This window comes from Solanum stenotomum, chromosome 5, assembly GCF_019186545.1.
Source record: "Solanum stenotomum isolate F172 chromosome 5, ASM1918654v1, whole genome shotgun sequence".
Classification (NCBI taxonomy): Eukaryota; Viridiplantae; Streptophyta; class Magnoliopsida; order Solanales; family Solanaceae; genus Solanum; species Solanum stenotomum.
In genome coordinates, this window is record NC_064286.1 from 9,392,668 (window position 1) to 9,403,072 (window position 10,405).

Genomic DNA, 10,405 nt, shown 5'->3' on the forward strand with positions numbered 1-10,405 from the left:
AAAGAGGTGTGACATCTTTGGAGACTCTGCTGGGGAATAACCAAAATTTGAGCTTTATAATACTGACTTTTACTTGATATTATTATTATTATTTGGATATATTGTGTATAACGACCTATTGTGCTACTTGTTGGTCATTTATTGCTTTAATATTGTTGAACTATATCATAAATTATTGTCTTCAATCGTGTACCACTCTGAGTCTCTAGTAACACTTCACACACATTCACATGAATGCAATTATGCATCCTACTTTTAATTGAGATAAAACTGGAGTGTCTTGGTACCCAGTGACGGACTTTTAGTCATATATGTTAGGCGGGGTTGGACCAACAATGAAGTCGGAATAGCATTGCTATCGATAAGTTACCCTTCCCTGGCTCAAATTGGCCACTTGAGTAAGACAGTCTAGACACCTATCTCTTTTAGGTCATGGTTACCACTAGTAGGCTCCACTTATTTGCATAATTTGTATTTGATTTAGTGACTTAAAACAAGAATTGAGTCCATCTAGAACAAGTATTCATCTAAAAGAATAAATATTTTTGTGTTTTCTCTCCTTTAAAAGAATAAATATTTTAGTGTGATTAGTGTGGTAAATTTTTTTTACCTTTTTTATATAATAAAAAGAAAGGAGAGAAAACACAAAAATATTTATTCTTTTAGATGTTATTACACATTTCTTAAAAAAGATTAAAAAAAAAATTTACACAACTTAATAAAAGAACAAATTTATTTAGGTTTCTTTTGTATAGTTAATAGAAAAAATCAAAATATTTTGCTCTCATCATACTTGTAAAAATAATGCATTTGTCAAGTCAAGTTTCAATATGTAAAAGATTTTTCCTGTCCAATTTGGACGAACTACGCACACCTGTTTCTCAACTCGATGAGATACGTAAACAATCCTTCTCAGGTTTGGTGATCCTTATTAAAAATAATATTAAAAAGAAAAATATTTCTTATTAAAAATAATATTGTGTTTATAATTTTTCTGAACTATGTTTGACTTGATTCTTGCTTTGACAAGATACGTATGCAGCCTTATGTTAAGGTTCAGTCCAACCAAGGAAAAAGTTTAAAAAGTCCTCATCACAAAAATTGGGGCAAAAAAAAAGAATGTATTAAAAAAATTAGGATATTTTATTATTTTTTTTAGAAAAAAAAATTGACTTAGTTGGTACCAACATACTTAGAAATATGAATAAAAATAATAATAAAGTATAATACTATTTGACAAGACAGACCAACTTTGTTGTAATCTATAGACTTTTTTTGGTATCTCTTGATATATTTATGTAATACTTGAGAAACTACTTTGCTTAAAGCTAAGGCTAAAACAAATTCTAACTTGTGTTTCATGTGCATTGTGTGGTGAGTTTTATATATACACTACAAGAAGTTTGATTATCAGTGACAAATTATTTTGTCACTTAAAGATAATATTTTGTCACAAAAAAAATTTTATGACGAAAAAAATTTCGTCAGTCTTTCGTCTCTAAACGTGGGTCACTAAAAGTTTACAAAGACAATTTAGTATTTTGTCGCTAAAAAGATTCTATTAACTACAAAAATAAAATTCGTCTCCAAATATGTAGCATTTTTGACGAATTTGATCGTCTTAAAAAACGTAAAATTTTGTAGCTAGAAACTCATATCGTCACTAAAAATATGTTTAATACTGACAAATTTTATTTGTCCCTAATTATGATTTTAATTAGTGACGATATAAATTGTCTTTAAAGCTATGCATAATTTGTAGTTAAAAGAGTGTTATTACGTCACTAAAAGATATCAATTTTGTGGCTGAAAATTAGTTGTGATATAGTATATACGATATTAATGACGAATAATTTGTCTCTCTTTATGGTATTAGTGATGAATAATTTGTCTCTCTATATGGTATTACTGACGAATAATTTGTCTCTCTATGTTGTCTCAATTAGATACATTTAAGTTAATTTTTTGCTAAAAATATAATTATGCTATCAAAATGAAGGCTATTTTGGAATAAATTAGTTTTATCACTGAATAAAATTAATTTGTGACAACTAAATCATTAGTAATATGATTTACTTTTTATAGATAAAGAATACCATTTTGCATTGCGACCAAAATATGATTTTTAAAATTATATAAATATCCAAGGATGAAATTATTTATAACAAATTGAATGTATTTAATGTTTTATAATAGTATTATTTAAATATGTAGTTAAACTGTTTGCCATTAATTACATGTATACTTCAATTTTTAAAAGTACATAGCTTTTGTAAATAAATAAATCAAAAAAAAAAAAGAGGAACATAATACCAAAAATTCATACGAAACTATATAGTAATTACATTTCTAATTATTCAGGGATAACATTTGAGTACAAATTCATTGAGTAAATCAAGGGAAATCACTCCAAAAAAAAAGACCTAGATGAGATACGGGAACAATGATAAATTTAAAAATAAAAGTATGTAGTTTCCTCGTCTATTCGTGCTCTTTTATCTAAAATCTTCACTCATTGAGTCATTTTTGCACCTTTATGGACCTGTGTGAAAAAAAATATAATTTAGTATATACTTTTTGAAATCATAATTTAAACAAAAGATAATTCTAAAATTAACATTAATTAATGAAACAAATAATAGAATTAAAAAATTAGTTAATTTTATACAAAATCATTAACTATTCGATTAGCACAATTTATAAACACTTATCTCCTTACCAAGATAATATCAAGAGTTCTTCCATTAAGATAATCCTTGTAAGGAGTTGAATAATAACTTCGTGAATAATGGTTCCTTATGCTAACCAAAGAAAATATTTTGTTTCTTATAGAGCATGGTAAATGTTGGATGGACATCATTTTTAAAATAGATAGAAAAAAGAAGATTGAGAGAAAATGCAGAGGAGTCTCTTTTATTTTGAAAAAATGTATTGCATTTGAGTTGGACTTGGATAGTTAAAGAGAGTGGGCAAATTTTGATTATTTAAAAAAAAAAAATGAAAAGAAAGTTAGTGGGCAGTTCCTTGTGCCGTTATGCGTGGTTACTGGATGGAAAATGGGAAATGGGCGTGAGGGGGAATTTACACATTGAAAGTGGAGGGAAAAATTAATTGAAAGTAAAATTTGTTATTTTCTTTTCCCTCTAATAATTTCGTATAAAATATATTCTCAAAGTTATAATTTCTTTCACTTAATGAATTTCAATTGAATATTAAAACTATATTTTTATCTTTGTTTTTTTGTATTATGAATTATTTCAACACTTCTTATCTCATAAATTTTATTTGGTCAAAATGTGAAGCACATTGAGAAATAATTTTCTACATGAACGGACTTAATATTTAAATAATTGTATATATTAATTGTAAGTGTCCACAAGTTTTTATATTTGAAATTGAATAATTTTTAATGATAATATTAAAATAAGTTCAGGTGTGTGAGACTCGCGCAATCAGAAAAATAATTGGAGTGTGGTAAAACGAATAATGAATGTCAATCTTGGCCCTCAAAATCTTAGGTGTGACATTAATGTTTAGCGTAAAATTTATTTATTCGGAGAATCAGATGAATTTAATTGAAAGAGATTTAAAGTAACATAATTAATTCAAATGATATAAAAATTTTGCTTTTTTTTCTTCAAGATGGGGTAAAGAAAGGGATTATGAGATGGAGAATCAAATTATCACAAACAAGATAAAAGTTCAAATAACCAACAAACTAAGTTACTGATATTATCCAAAATCCTGAATATGTAATCGAAGAAGTGAAATAATAATTTAATGGATAAACGAAACAATTAATAAAATCAAAGAATGAAATAACAAAAGAGGAAAATTTTAATTTGATCTCTTGAATCAGGTGGCGAATATTTCTGAAGAACATTGTTGAATAATATCTTGATGATAAGTCAGATATGTTACTATCATTGGATCGGGGGGGGGGGGGGTCTTATAGGATAAACTACACTAACCATTTTCTTTAATAGTTCACACATTTCAATCATTCATTATAAGATGAGATTGTGATTTCTTACCGGAATTAAATGAAATTTAGAACCTTCACATATTATTCATTTTAATGGAAACTTACATAAATTTCACTAGTTTATGAGCTAATTACTTAGATACACTCTAGTTTATAATATTACGAATCTTATAAGATTTTGGTGCGTCAAGATATTTCCATATACATGGATCTTGGGATACATAAGGTCAATTTGGTGTAATTTGTTCTAAATACACTGTATCCAAGTGGATTCACATATATCTTGGATACATAAACGAATCCCGCTTGTCTCCCTCCCATCTCACTTGCCACTCTCCTATTTATCTGGGATACATGAGTATCTCCCTTCCAATCTCGCTTGATTCACTCACTATTATTTTAGTGTATTTGGTAGATGAAACGCTATATATAGGTGTATATATCTTCCTCAAAAGATGGTAGGAAACTCTTAATTAGTGGTAAGATATCTAATTATTTGAAAGTATTGGAAGAATAAGTATATGCAGTATGGATGTATATCTAATAAGGTAGTTTTTCCTTTTCAAAACTATAGGTTAGTTGAGTAGATATACTAGCTATGTTTGCTTAGATATGCAGTTTTTCCTATATTTTTCGTAGCCAATAATTACACTATTCATCAACTACGAAATTAAAGTTGTAGTCAATTGAAAATTCTATTTTTTTGTGACAAAAATTATTTTGGCTAAATTGTAGGTTAAATAGAGACAATGATATAATTGTCACTAATTGTTCAAATTATTAGTGACAAAAATTAAGGTCACAATTAAAACATAAATTTTATGGTTAAATTCTTCAATGATTAACTACGATTTATAATTCATCGCATTGTATCAACATAATTTTTGTGATGAAACTATTTTATGTCCAAAATTTAATTAATTTTAGGATAAAAAATGATTTGTCATATATTGGGTACTACTTCATTTAGTGACAAAATAATGTGTCACTGATAAATTTAGATTTGTAGCTAATAGTACTCAATAAATGGCGCCAACTTATCTTTTGGACGGAAATTATAGTGGACAAAACTTAGCTACAAATATTTGTGTTTCGTCACTAAAAGTATGTTCCTCATGTATTTAAATACAAAATATAACTTTCGTCACGAAAAATGAACAATTAGTGATAAATTTTACATTGTAGCTAATTATTTCGTAGCAATATATCACATTTGTTGTAGTGATAAAATTCAATGACATGACTTTGTTGATCTAGAACTTGGCCCGAATGTTGGTTGAAATGAAATTTTGAGCAACATTTAACTTGGGAAAGGGATTATATGCTTTCTTTGATCAGATTGTGTCTTTCAAGCCTACCGAATGACATGTTATCCACATAACTCTCATTTTGAGCCTGAAACATTTTATTTGAATAATCGTATTTTAGCATATATCCTTTTGAGTGCATAAATGCATTATTTCTTGATCTCACCTCCTTGAGCGCACTATTAATTATTTACACAATGCCAAAAACCTAAGTTGGGTAACAAAGTGAAAAGACCAAATATGCGAAAGTTAAAAAAAAAAAAGACAAAGAAAAGCTAGAAAAACCCCCAACGAAAGGAGAGAAAATGAAAAAAGATAAGAAAAAAAATGAGGAGAAACTTTCGAGAAACAAAGGTCAAATGCGAAAATGAAAAAATATTGAGAGCATTGTACAAATTCTAAGGAGGAAATAGTCACTTTATCCCAAATGAATATCCTACATTTTCCTAAGCCTACATTACAAGCCAATGACAAGTCCTATTTGATCTCATTTTTGTTGTTCTCACATTAATGAATACTTACATAAGGGCCAAGCATATGGTATCTCAATCTCATGCATTGAATATCTTTCTGAGTGTGAGTGACTTCTAAAACATCATAAGATCAGAACACTTCTATTGTGTGAAAGAGACTTTATTTGTTATAAGGGCACTTGAAACATGAAGATATGAATAGTTCTAGTCCCTTAATTTATGCAAGATGGACTGATCTTGTTAATACTTAAAAATGTTTGAGATACCATTTGAAACTATAAGGATTACTCAAAGTTGACCTCAAATTTGTCTAAAAATAGTTAAAGGTGATTCATTTGCATCATACTAATTGTTGATACCAACTAAAGTCAAAACATTGTCAACCATGAACTGATTTGTTTCTCAAAAGATGTCTTTTGTAGGAAAAATCAAGAAAAAGAAAATTAATTTTTGATTGTTAAGAACTACGTTTGACCTGATTCTTGCCATACAAGATAAGTAGACAGTCTTACAATAGGGCTCGGTTTCACATAATAAAATTTTATGTCCTTGAAGAAATGAAATTGGATCATTTTTAAAAATAAAAAAAATAAAAAAATGATAAATTAAAAAGAGTTTCAAAGTTCCTCAATTTAAAAACGGGGAATGTTTTTATTTGTAAAAAAAATAAAATAAAAAATCTCTCTTATTACTAGGGAACAAAGACCATATTTGCATTTTGACCTTAGAGAATAAACATCCTAGATGCATCATCTTTCCTTCATAAAAAATAAACAGTCTAGTTGCATTTTGACCTTAGGAAACAAACACCATACCATCTTTCATTTCTAGGGAACAAACACCCTAATTTCATCAATGTCTTCCATTTTTCTTTTGGTATAAGTATTTCTCATTTATGCTCATAGCTTAAATGATATTTTTCTGGTGTAAACTGGGGCAAAAAATAATATCGTGGTTATTCTATTTGATGGTTTAGTGTAGCAAGACCCTCCTGGATAATGGGATTAGCAGGATCATCCTGGATAATAGGACACTAGCAGGACTATCCTAGATAATGGGATTAGCAGGACCCTCCTAGATAATGGGACACTAGCAGGACCCTCCTGGAAAATGGGACTAGCAGGACCCTCCTGGATAATGGGACTAACAGGACCCTCTTCAATAATGGGATTAGCAGGACCAATATGGATAATGGAACATTAGCAGGACCCTCTTGGATAATGGGACTAGCAGGACCCTTCTTGATAATGATATTAGCAGGATCCTCCTGGATAATGGGACACTAGCAGGACCCTCCTGGATAATGGGACTAGCAGGACCCTCCTGGATAATGGAATTAGCAAGACCCTCCTGGATAATGGGACACTAGCAGGACCCTTCTGGATAATGGGACTAGCAGAACCCTCCTGGATAATGGGACTAGCAGGACCCTCCTGGATATATTGAGATTAGCAGGACCCTCCTAAACAATGGGAATTAGTGTAGCAGGACCCTTCTAAACAATGAGAATTAGTGTAGCATGACCCTCCTACATAATGGGACTAGCAGGACCCTCCTCATAATGAGATTAGCAGGACCCTCCTACATAATGAGATTTAGATTAGCAGGACCCTCCTAAATAATGAGATTAACAGGACCCTCCTACATAATGAGATTTAGATTAGCAGGACCCTCCTACACAATGAGATTTAGATTAGTAGGACCCTCCTCATAATGGGAATTAGAAGGACCCTCCTGGACAATGGGATTAGAATGACCCTCATACATAATGAGATTTAGTTTAGTAGGACCCTCTTGGACAATGGGATTAGCAGGACCCTTCTACATTATGAGATTTAGTTATTTTCTCCTAGGAAAAATGCTTCCTAGTCTGAGACCGTTATTTTTATTTTCTCCTAGGATAAACACTTCCTAGTCTGAGATCGTTATTTTTTCTTTTCTTCTAGGATAAACACTTCCTAGTCTGAGATTGTTATTTTTTATTTTCTCCTAGGATAAACACTTCCTAATCAGAGACATTATTTTTTATTTTCTCCTAAGATAAACACTTCCTAGTCTGAGACCGTTATTTTTTTATTTTTCTCCCAAGATAAACACTTTCTAGTCTGAGATCATTATGTTTTATTTTCTACTAGGATAAACACTTCCTAGTCTAAGACCTTATATTTTTCTCTTTCTCCTAGGATAAACACTTACTAGTCTGAGACGTTATTTTTTTCTTTCTCCTAGGATAAGCACTTCCTAGTCTGAATTTATTTATTTTTATTTTATTTTTTTAATTCACATTTGCTAATAACTCACAAAAATTTTCCAGTGGCAAAAAATTTGTTTATTTCTTTTGTTTGTGATGGTTTTCACGTTTCTTCAAGCGAAACGGGGATTTGAAATTCAAGAATAAAGTTTCAATTCTTTTTAGAATGATCAATCTCATGATAGCCAGAATCAGCTTCTTCAATGCATGTAGCAGCCTGACTTCTTGACATCTATTTTTATTCAGTTTCTGATCAAGAAAACATGCAGTCATTCAAGAATATATTCAAATTGTCATTTTGAAGAGTACCAAAAACTCACTCTAAGTGGCAAGTTAAGCATCGAATCGATTCAAGATCAATATACTCACCAGAATCAAAGTGATATCTCAAATTCAAGACTCAAGTGAAGACTCAAAAGAAGTTGCATAGATAGGAGATTGCACTTTTATTTTCCTTTTCACTACTAAAAAAACAGTGAATACCGACCTAAAAATTTCCGACCTCAAATGAAGGTCGGTAATTTCTGACCTCCGGAGGTCGGTATTTACAAGTAGTCGGTTTTTATGCAAAATAAAGCGGAAAAATTAAATTCCGACCTCTGGAGGTCGGAATTTTTCCTGGAAAAAATGAATTACAATAAAAACCGACCTCTTGATGTCGGTATTAAACAAATAACAAATAATAACGACTTTCGTATGTCGGTAAAATTAAATAGTATGTAAAAAATAAATTAATATAAAATACCGACCTCATGAAGTCGGTAGTTTTTATATTTAATTGAGAAAATAATACCGACATCAAGAGGTCGGTTTTTGTTTCTGGGAAAAATTCCGACCTCTTGAGGTCGGAATTTGGTTATTTTGCATAAAAACCAACTTCTTGATGTATGTTATAATACCGACTTCCGAATGTCGGTAAAATTAAATAGTATGTAATTAAAATACCGACCTCATGAGGTCGGTATTTTTTCTAATTACTATTAATTAAAGTGACATCCGGAGGTCGGTATTTTTATTTCATATATTACTTTTAAAAGCGACATCCGGATGTCGGTATTTTTATTTCATCTATTACTTTTAAATGCGACATCCGGAGGTTGATATTTTTATTTCATCTATTACTTTTAAAAAGGACATCCGGAGGTCGGTTTGTTATTCATTTTACACCTATAACAATTTTTGTATACTATGAAATTACGTTGATATGAAAACCGACAACAAGTAGTCGGTTTTTATGCAAAATAAAGCGGGAAAAACAAATTTCGACCTCAGGAGGTCGGAATTTTTCCCAGAAAATGAATTACAATAAAAACCGACCTCTTGATGTCGGTATTATTTTCTCAATTAAATAAAAAAAATAAAATTGAGAAATATTTTGATTTAATTTTATTTAAATCGTCTTCCGGAGGACGATTTTGTGTAATATAAAAAACAAAAAAATTATAATATCGACTTCTGGAAGTCGGTAAAATTAAATAGTATGTAATAAATTAATATTTTCAATTAAATTTAAATAAATCATCTTCCGAATGACAGTAATTTATACAAGTTAAAAAATAATTTAATATAAAATACCGACCTCCCGATGTCAATATTATTTAATTAACATGATTACTTTTTATGTGATACCGACCTCATGACGTCGGTATTTTTTTATTAAATCTAATTACTTTTAATAAAAGTGACATCCGGAGGTCGGTTTGTTTAAAATATTCCTATTAATAATCATAATTTTGCTATTGTGCATAATACTAAAATTTCATTATACACCTACAATTAATTGTTCAAAAAGTGTAACAATTTTGTATACTTCTATAAATCAAAAGTTAGAATTCGTGGAATAAATAAAAAAATATCTATAATCCATATTTAGAGTATGAAACTACGTTGATATGAATTAGGAGATAATTATACTTATATTTCTAGAGTAATGTACAAATTCTATCAGTCCTTCGTCTAATCATGAACTTAATATCTGATGTCATGATGTAGAGGTGAAGAGCTAACATATATTCGAGTATGAAATGCGCGCGAGATAGCTAGTATTATTATATATGTTCGATCTAATTGAATGGATGTCAAGTGTAGTGATCACCTTCTAATTATGATGACATGTAAGCGATACTTTATCGGAGTATAAAATACGTTGATTAATTATATACTCCTCGAGTAGTTTAACAAATCAAGTCTTAGATACTAGTGGTTTAGATATGAAATACATTATCAATTAAAGAAATACCGATGATCAATTCAAGGAGATTTATATATTAAATTTGATATTGATAAACTTTTGTTGATCAATAAAATTAAATTTATATAATTAGGAGTTATATAATTTAAATTTATAAAATTAACTTGATCGATAAATTAAATTTATTAAATTAAACTT